The 9894-nt window shown below is 37.5% G+C and overlaps 1 long non-coding RNA gene across 1 annotated transcript; it reads left to right on the top strand.

Annotated features, from left to right (window-relative positions):
• The first annotated feature begins 8589 nt into the window (after nt 1–8589).
• On the top strand, nt 8590–9175 carry LOC121924128. The gene is made up of 2 exons (XR_006102529.1): nt 8590–8938; nt 9073–9175. It is a non-coding gene; the product is annotated as an uncharacterized LOC121924128 (long non-coding RNA).
• Nucleotides 9176–9894: the final 719 nt, after the last annotated feature.

Below are 9894 nucleotides of genomic sequence, written 5' to 3'. Positions count from 1 at the left end.
TCCAAACAGCACTTACAGGCGTCGCCTCCGACAACTCCTTCCAGCTACCAGTCTCACTCTTATGCAAGGTAGGAGAGATGAACCAAAATCCAAAGGAATACAACTCTGATGATAGTACATATATCAAAACCAGCCGGATTTATATTGGTAGTGAAGTAGGGGCTTTGTTCCGTCTAGGCAGTAGACGTCTTTATTCCTGCCTCGAAGCAGGTACCATGTTGGGTGGCTTGGCTCTGTGGACTCTTTATGGGCTGTAGTCCAAAAGGACTCGGCAACCGAGCAGTTTATGTTCGGTCTCCAAAAAAAGAGTTCCCCTGGCAAGCCCTATTGTTAACCCTTCTTCATGGAGGGGTTATGGACGGGTTCTTGGTATCCCCGTTCCTCCATTTTCCAACATAGCGAAGGTTAAGCTACGAGCCTCTCGTGCTTGCGTCCTCCTACAGCGCCATCTTGCCCGGAAGTCTCTTTGGCTAGCTCTATTTTCATATATACATGTGGAGCTGATCCAGGGTGATGAACTGAGGAATCCCTCCCCATTCAGTCCTGTCTAAAGATTCTGGCAGCAGTTGGCCTTGTGCTAGTGAAATGCCTGAATAACCTCATATTCATATCATTCAAATCATGTTACTATAGATATGTCAGCTGGTTTATGGCATTTCATTAAAATACATGTAAATATTTTTCATAGTATAATAGCCCAATAGAAGAACAAATACTGAAGGTGCATGTACACTGTAGAAATAATACAGTGTAATACCACTTTAACTGCCATGGCTTCATCCTACAGAATCCCAAGATGTGTTGTTTTGTGAGGCACCATCAATCTATGGGAGAGAAGACTAAAGACATTGTAAAACTACAGATCCCAGGATTCCACAGCACTTAAAGGGTGTCAAGCTGATTTATTTTTACAATGCAGATGCACCCTGATATATCAGGAAAGAAAGTATTAGGGTCTGGGGCTAGATTTCAACCTATTTCTCAAGCAACAATTTTTGTTTTTTGAATGTCCGGCTCTGAAAAAAATTGACTACTGCTGTGATTAAGGCTCCCTTTAATTGGCTTTTAAAATGTGATACTTATCTGTGTTCCTTTAACCTTCTAGTGTTGAAAGCATCTTATCCTGGTTTTACTTATATGGAACTGAGGCTTAAGAAAAAAGATTTGATCCAAGTCACACAGTGAGTACATGATTGCATTTTCTCCCACATGAACCTTCTCACAGTGGATGGTCTGTAGTTACTTTTATTAGATTTAATAAATTGTGCAGAAATTTTACTGTTTTTCTGTGCCTTCAAGTCAACCCCAGCTTATGGTGGCCATGTCTTGGGGGTTTCTTGGCAAGATTTATTCACAGGAGGTTTGCTAGCCATTGCCTTCTCTGAGGCTGGGCGAGTGTGACTTGCCCAAGATTTCCATGACTAAGTAGATGGTTCAAAATCTGGCCCTAACCAATATACTGTACTACACAGGGTCCCAGGCTGAATTGAATTTGGGGATTCTTCAGCAATCTAGTTACAGGTTGAACCGTCTTATCTGAAATACTTGGGAGCAGAGGTGTTTTGGATTTCAGATTATTATTATTTGGATTACAGACTTCCTATATTTCCATATATAGAACATAATGAGATATCTGGTAGATGGGATCCAAATCTAAAATTCATTTACATCTCGTATACAACTTACACACATAGCCTGAAAGTAATTTTATAAAATATTTTTTAATAATTTTGTGCATGAAACATAGTTTGTGTACTTTGAACCATCAGAAAACAACAATGACATTATCTCAGCCACTCATGGTTTTTTTGTTTTGTTTTGTTTTTTGGAATATTTTGGATTTTGGAATTCAGGATAAGGGAGACTTAAACAATACAACTTTGCAAGAAAAAAAAACTTTCCAGAAGTAGCAATACAGGAAACCTTTATTTTGCTAACCAAAGAGCATATATTTATCCCTACCTTATTGTCTTTGACTTTACAGGGTGATGCTTTTATTGAGTATGGGCTCCTCAAGTACTATTTTCTAGAGAGGAAGTATGGTCACATCTGTTTCTGATCCAATATCTGGCCACCTCCTTGGTCTGAAAGCATGTGGTGCAGTCACTTCTTGAAACAAAGCAAGTTTGGGCTAGGTCAATGCTTAAATAGGAGCCTAAATACTATAAAGGCACCATATTCTGTCTGATCTTGGAAGCTAAGCATGGTCAGCCCTAGTTAGTACTTGGACAGGCAACCACCAATAAATATCAAATGCTATCGGCTATTTTTCAGAGGAAGAAATAGGCAAAACCAGCTCAGAATATTCTTTGCATAAGAAAACCCTATGAAATGTATATGGTTGCCACAAGTTGACTGGTGACTTGATGGGACACACACACAAACACACACGGAAAGAGAGAGAGAGAGAGATACCCTGAATGAGAAACAGTACAAATGCAGTGTAAATAGTGCTTTGAGTTCTAGGAGGTAATACGCTAATAAATAAATGATCATTTTTTCCCCTGTGTGATCTGAAAGTAGAAAAGAGGTTCTGCTGTGGGTATATTTGCAACAAGGGTATCTGTTCTCTCCATGACCTTGTTTGTGGGTTGCTAGAAACATCTGTTTTTTGTGGGCCACCACTGGGGCAAAATAAAGCAGCTTCCAGCCGCTTAGAAAGCAGGGCGTTTAGACCACACTCAAGGTGCAAGTGGGTGGACACTGGAACAAAGGTGTGCTCCAGAGCTAAATATTAGAGCAGAAAGAAGCCTTGATACTCTGACTTAACATGGAAAATACACATCTTTTGTGTCTGCATATAAACAGCCCAGTGTCAGTGCAGGGCTGTGGCAAAGGAAAAAAAAAGTGAAAGTGAAACAGCTCCAATGGATGTAATGGCAACACAGGCAAACCAGACAGTCCAACAAGTGGGCATGGGGTGAAGGAGCATGTATGAGGGGCCTCCATATTGTGTTTTGCCAATGTATCAATCGGCACACTAATGCACCGATGCCTTGTACCAGAGGTGTCTCGCATGTGTGACTGTGTGGCTGTTCAAAGGGGTGACCATGCAATGGGATGGCATGTGGGTGGGACATGGGAGGTAATTCGAGGTTGCAGGTGATGTATTTGTGCAACGGTGTGCATGCATGGTGGGGAAATGACCAAATAATAATAATAATAATAATAATAATAATAATGCAGCATGACTTGATGCTGTGCCATGTGGACTACCCATGGGTGTTCATCCCATCTTGGGAGTGGGTTGTACAGACAGTGGGGTTTCAAGCTGCTTTTGGAAAACCCACATTTGAGCCACTTTTTCCTGCCAGTCTGCTCTGGCCCATTGTAATTAAGTAGGACTCTTCCTTTATTTTCATGGCTTTTTTTTTAAGTGGTGGCCTGTCAGCTGCAGATTTTTCTTGGAAGATGCTTTATGTCTTCTGGTGGCCATTTTAGGCAGGTTTGTAGTACAACCAGACTTTTGAGTCACAGGCTGTTAGAAATTGTTTTAAAGGCCTGTTACAGACTGCCAAAATAAAGCTGCTTTGGGTCTTTTTGGAGGTATGCTATTTAAATGATGCATGGGTCCTAAGAGTCCAGAGGTCGCCCCAAAGCCACACTCCATTCCTAAACACTGGAGTGCAGCTTTGGTGCAGCTTCCGGATTCTTAGGATGCATGCATCATTTAAATAGCATACCTCCAAAGAGACCTGAAGCAGATTTATTTTGGCAGTCTGTAACAGGCCAAAGTCTCCTATTTTTAGGCCTCTGTTATGTGCTGCTTTGTTAAAGGATACACCTTCTCAAATCTTTATGCTTCTATAAGGGAATGGTTGTACTGTATTTTATGCAGTCACTTTGGAGACATAGGTAAAAGTAAAAAAAGAGCAGGACTCCTATGATAAGAAAATAAAGAAAAATAAACAAATTGTGGAACTTAGTCTTGAATCCAGGCCCCACTGCTCCAAATATAGCTGTGGACCAGAAGCAGTCATTTGACTCTTTCTTATCTTTGAGATATTTTGAAAGCAGAAGCAGTTTTCATCTCATGCAATAGCAAATTTTATCCTGCAGCTCTGAAAACATTTGACACATTGGAGCTTTCTTGATGATCGTCAAGAGTATTGTCTTCTTGAAGAATAAATGAAAATATTGCTTATCTGTCAGCCATAGATGCTGATGAGGATAATGAAGCTTATAAACCTCAGGGAGATGGAGGACAACCAAACCATTTTCTTTCTTTCTGAACAGGAATGATTTCAACGTTTTCAGATGCAATACACACACAGGCCCTAATTAAATCCAGTAGAAGAAAAGCCTAGCAAGAAACCTGCCATGCCTCTGTCATTGGTAAAGAGTTTAAAGCTCAATTAGCTCCTTGGCACAACAGAGTTTCTACAAAGGGAGAGATAATATGTACAACGAAACTGCTGTGTAAGTCAGAAAAGTGAAAATCTATAATGTTCAGGAATTTTTTTTAGCACCAATGGATTATATTCAATGCAGAGCTATATTTGGGACTATATAGACCTAAAAATTGTATAAATTATTTCACTATTGCAAGTCATAAAATATTTCAGATTGGGAAAAATATTTACAAAAAGACCTGCACGGGTGGAGATGAAGTGGGAAATCAGGTGTGCCTTTAAAGTCAGGATGCAGGCTTGCAGGTATGAATATTAAATAGCACGAGTAAGAAAATACCAGAGGCAAAGCAAGTAAAAATTATGGTTAGGATTATGAACCTCTGAATCCCATTTTGGGAGAAATTCAGGCTATAAATCCAATAAATGAATCAATAAATATTAAATATAGAAAGTGCCATTAAAGGGTAAAAATGGGTCCAATGAAAAATGATATAAAGATATGAAAATATTTGTCATGTAGAAAGACCCTTATAGGTTTCAGAAAAACACACCATTCAGAGATTATGTTGAAGATGGCTCTTAGTCCCACACCCCTTGCATAGATGTGGTGATTATGATGAAATCTGTGATGCTCCTACTATGATGCGCTCAAAGTGCTCATAGTGATGGGTTAAACCCAGTAAACAGAGACAGTGAGGTAGAGGAGGAAGGAAGATTTCATGGAAGTAGCAAAGTTCTTGAGAGGATTGGGAAGAATGAATGAACAATAAGGGTAATAAGAAATGATAAACAATTTGTCTTATGTTAAAAAAAAAAAGGTAAGATAAAGAACCAGTGCCCAAACCAAGTACTTATTTTCTTATCAAGACCTCCAAACATCCATTTTCCAGGCAAACTCTCTATATTTGTTTGAAATTAGGAAATCTAAAAGATTATTGTGGTTAAAGCTGAATGGTTCTGCTACTGGCACCAGTTATAGAACTGAGACCCAGTTGTGTGAAGGATACACACACACACACACACACACACACACACATAAACAAAGAAGTTGTATTCCATATGTAAGAGCTATGGCATGGTGAGCAGTTGAGATTCAAGTAGCATCTCCAATTCTAGAACAGTTTTCCTTTTCTGGAGACTGGAACGAAGGAAGGCTGCAGGTGAGGAGGGACCTTCAATTCAGGGATCTACTAGAAAAAGTATAGATGTTTTTGTTTCTGATAAGACTGAGAAAGAATTAATGATAAGATTAAGAAAGAATATGTAAGCCCTTTATTTAGAAGAAATCAGATGAGTTGGCTATTGTTCTTTTTCTGTTGACTGGCCACACCAATGAGCTATGATGTTTAAATGTTTGGTTGATCATCTATTGATTTGTTTTGAGGTCTGAAAGAGATTTTCTAAGTTAAAAAAAGAATTAACTTGTAACACCTCAGTTCTTTAAAGGGGGCTGAGAAGAAAAAAGAAATGTCCTAAAATGGTATCATGAAAGAATAGCCACAATCCCTTAACATATGAACAGAGGTAAGTCCTGAACAACAGAATAGAGGTAAGTCCTTAAGAGTTGGTCCTTTGTAGGAAAGGAAACAGATGCTGGGCTATTTCCCTTTTTGTTGCTCTGTTTGAACCAACCATTGAATACATCAGTGACCTTAAACATTTCTGTTTCCTTTGCAGATTTAAAAGGAGTTTTACCAATTCAAATGAGTTCTGGTTATTCAATTCTTTAGTCTAATGTATTGGTTTCAGTGGTTTATTCATTACCTAATAAATGCGTGAAGGAGAAAGACCATATTTAAAATCTTGAATGCAATAAAGAAAATTGATAGAGACTTCTTCTTGAAGTCAACTGGAGATGCATCTCCAAGAATGTTAACAATAGAGGTATCATTGCACAGGTCATGTAGAGAAAGAGAAACTGGAGACAACTGAGAGGTAAGGGATGAATTGCTTCCATAGTCAGCAGACTGTTACTGCAGTTACTAAGTTGGTGCTTCCTAATGTTTCCAGGGCCATGTGTATGATGCGGAAGGAAGGAAAACTTCTGCTTGAAACACCCTGAACCCAAATGTATAAAGAAGATACCTTATTTAAAAACGAAGAATTAATAATAAGATTAAGAAAGAATATGAGGTAAGCCCTTTATTGAGAAGAAAACAAATGTATTGGTAATTGTTCTTTCCCTGCTGGCTAGCCTCTTCACACCAATGAGCAATGATATTTTCCTGATTAAATAAGAATTGACCTCTAACCCTTCAGTTGTTTAAAGGGAGTTGAGGAGAATAAAGAAATCTATGGATTTTAACAGGTTTAAGAAAACCACAAATGGATAACAGAAAGGTCTCAGGTGATGTAAGGGATGTCACTGGCTGAACTCCTTCAAGAATAGGGAAATATGACAATCTTACCAATAAACATCAGCAATGGGAAGGTAGGTCTTAAAATTGTATCCTTTTTTTTTGCAGAGAAAGACCTTTGATCATTTTTTGTGGCTGGCAGGTTGGCTATCCTACTCAAGACCAATAGTTGGAAAGGTCACTGTGATGGTTAAACATTTATTTGATCCTCCAGTTATTTCTTTGCAGATTTGGAAGTGATAATAAGGTACAAAAAGATCTGCAGTTGACCCATTCTTTAAATAAAGTATTAAAAAAGCATAATTGCATCAATAGTTTTTAACAATATCAAGAAAGGAACAAGGACAGAAGAAAAAGTTTAGTTTGAGGTAAGAAACATTTCTTTTTCAATGACTTCTTCTCTAAGGAATACAGAATACAGAAGTTGTTAGCTTACTTTCATTTTTGTTAAATTGAAAATCTGAAATATAAAAAGAGCTGTGCATGACCTTTGCTTTCAGATCTTTATATAATGCCTTTTGCATGGAAATCTTCATTATAGGAACCTTCAGGGTAAGATAGTGACCAACTCATGTAAACAAACAAACAAACAACTCAAATCCTGATATGTTTTAAGGAAGCATTGGGTCATGAAAGAATAGAGGTAAGCCTTTATAAGTTGGTCCCTTACAGAAAAGGAAACAGATTCTTAGTTATTTTCCTCCTCCTTTTGGCCTGTTTGATCCAATCACTGAATGAATCACATCAGTCACCTTGAACATTTCTGTTTCCTTTGCAGATTTAAAGGGAATTTTTGGAAAACACAAATGAGATATAGTCATCCATTACTAGCCTAATCTTAGTTACAGAGGTTATTCATATCTCAAAAATGCCTGAGAGAGGACAACCCTATTGAAATCTTGAATCAATACATAAAACCGATTTAGACTCCTCTGAAGCCAACTGGGAGAAGTATCTACAACAATGTTAAAAGTCCAGGTACTTACTTTCTTTACACAGGTTCTTCTAGATGGGAGGAAATGGAGACAACTCTGGTAAATCAGGACAGTGTTATTGCAGTTATTATGTTTGTGCTTTCGGATTTACTGCACAATGTGTATAGTGAAAGAAGGAAAACCTCTGCTACAAACTCCCTGAACCCAAAGTGTAGAAGGTATATTATTCAAAAGGAGGAAAGATGAAACAAGTAATGCCTTGCCTTTTTTGTTTATCTGAAATTGGGGGTGCTGAGAGAATGACAAAAATGTGTTAGTGGCCTTTGTCCAAAAAAACCAGAGGCTAATTTACTTGAAGAATATATGGATAAATTAGTTGTGCTACTTTTACAAGAGAAACAAGAAGACAAGGAGAAAAAAATTCTCCAGTTTAAAAGCAAGAAACTGTACATTTTGAAGGAGCCCGAATAAACAGTCCAGGAGATGAAGAAATCCAGCAGATGAGGCAAGTGTTGCAAAATTTCCCAGGTCTGATTCTGTCTTTCATTGATGGTCTAAATAATATTTTGTCAGTTGTTTAAAGGGAGTTGAGAAGAAAAAAAGAAATATATGGATTTTAATAGGATTAAGAAAACCACAAATGGATAACAGAAAGGTCTCAGGTGATGTAAGGGATGTCACTGGCTGAACTCCTTCAAGAATAGGAAAATATGACAATCTTACCAATAAACATCAGCAATGTGAAGGTAGGTCTTAAAATGGTATCCTTTTTATGCAGAGAAAGACCTTTGATCATTTTTTGTGGCTGGCAGGTGGCTATCCTACTCAAGACCAATAGTTGGAAAGGTCACTGTGATGGTTAAACATTTATTTGATCCTCCAGTTATTCTTTGCAGATTTGGAAGTGAAATAAGGTACAAAAAGATCTGCGTTGACCCATCTTTAAAAAAGCATTAAAAAAGCATAATTGCATCAATGTTTTTAACAATATCAAGAAAGGAACAAGGACAGAAGAAAACGTTTAGTCTGAGGTAAGAAACATTTCTTTTTCAATGACTTCTTCTCTAAAGATACAGAATTTGTTAGCTTACTTTTCATTTCGTTAAATTGAAAATCTGAAATATAAAAGAGCTGTGCATGACCTTTGCTTTCGGATCTTATATAATGCCTTTTGCATGGAAATCTTCATTATAGGAACCTTCAGGGTAAGATAGTGACAACTCATGTAAACAAACAAACAAACAACTCAAATCCTGATATGTTTAAGGAAGCATTGGGTCATGAAAGAATAGAGGTAAGCCTTTATAAGTTGGTCCCTTACAGAAAAGGAAACAGATTCTTGGTTATTTTCCTCCTCCTTTTGGCCTGTTGATCCAATCACTGAATGAATCACATCAGTCACCTTGAACATTTCTGTTTCCTTTGCAGATTTAAAGGGAATTTTGAAAACCCAAATGAGATATAGTTCATCCATAATCTAGCCTAAATTATTTTACAGTGGTTTATTCATTATCTAAAAAAGCTTGAGAGAGAAAGACCATATTTCAAAGCTTGAATGCAATACATTAAATCGATGAGACTTCTGAAGCCAACTGGGAGATGTATCAACAAGAATGTTAAAGTCCAGGTACTTCCTTTCATTACACAGTTTCTTCTAAACGAGGAGAACTGGAGACAGCTGAAAGATAAGGAATTAATTGCTTTGGTAAATCAGGAGAGTGTTATTGCATTATTAAGTTAGTGCTTACTGATGTTTCCTGCATTAGTTAGTTATAATGAAGGAAGGAAAACGTCTGCTACAAATGCCTTGAACCCAAAGTGTAAGAAGGTACATTGGAATGGTCTTTTGTCCAAAAAACAGAGGCTAAGTTACTTGAAGAATATATGGATAAATAAGTTGTGCTACTTTTACAAGAGAAACAAGAATGACAAGGAGAAAAAATTCTTAGTTTAAAAACACAAAATTGTACACTTTGAAGGAGCCTGGAATAAACAGTCCAGGAGATAAAAAAAATTGAGGAGATGAGGCAAGTGGTGTAAAATTTCCCAGGTCTGAATTCGTCTTTCACTGATGGCCTAAATAATACTTGTTTAGGCTGGATTTCATGGGGGAAATGGTATTTCTCTAATCAAGTTAAACCTTCAGCCTGAAAAACTCACTGGTATTGGAAAAGAAACGATAGGCCTTCATTCAATTGTTTTTCACAAGCTTAGAACAGCAACAAATTCTCCCATAGATGACATGTTGAA

Source organism: Sceloporus undulatus, chromosome 2 (assembly GCF_019175285.1).
Source record: "Sceloporus undulatus isolate JIND9_A2432 ecotype Alabama chromosome 2, SceUnd_v1.1, whole genome shotgun sequence".
NCBI classification, from domain to species: Eukaryota; Metazoa; Chordata; class Lepidosauria; order Squamata; family Phrynosomatidae; genus Sceloporus; species Sceloporus undulatus.
This window is presented reverse-complemented; position numbering and strand designations above follow the sequence as displayed.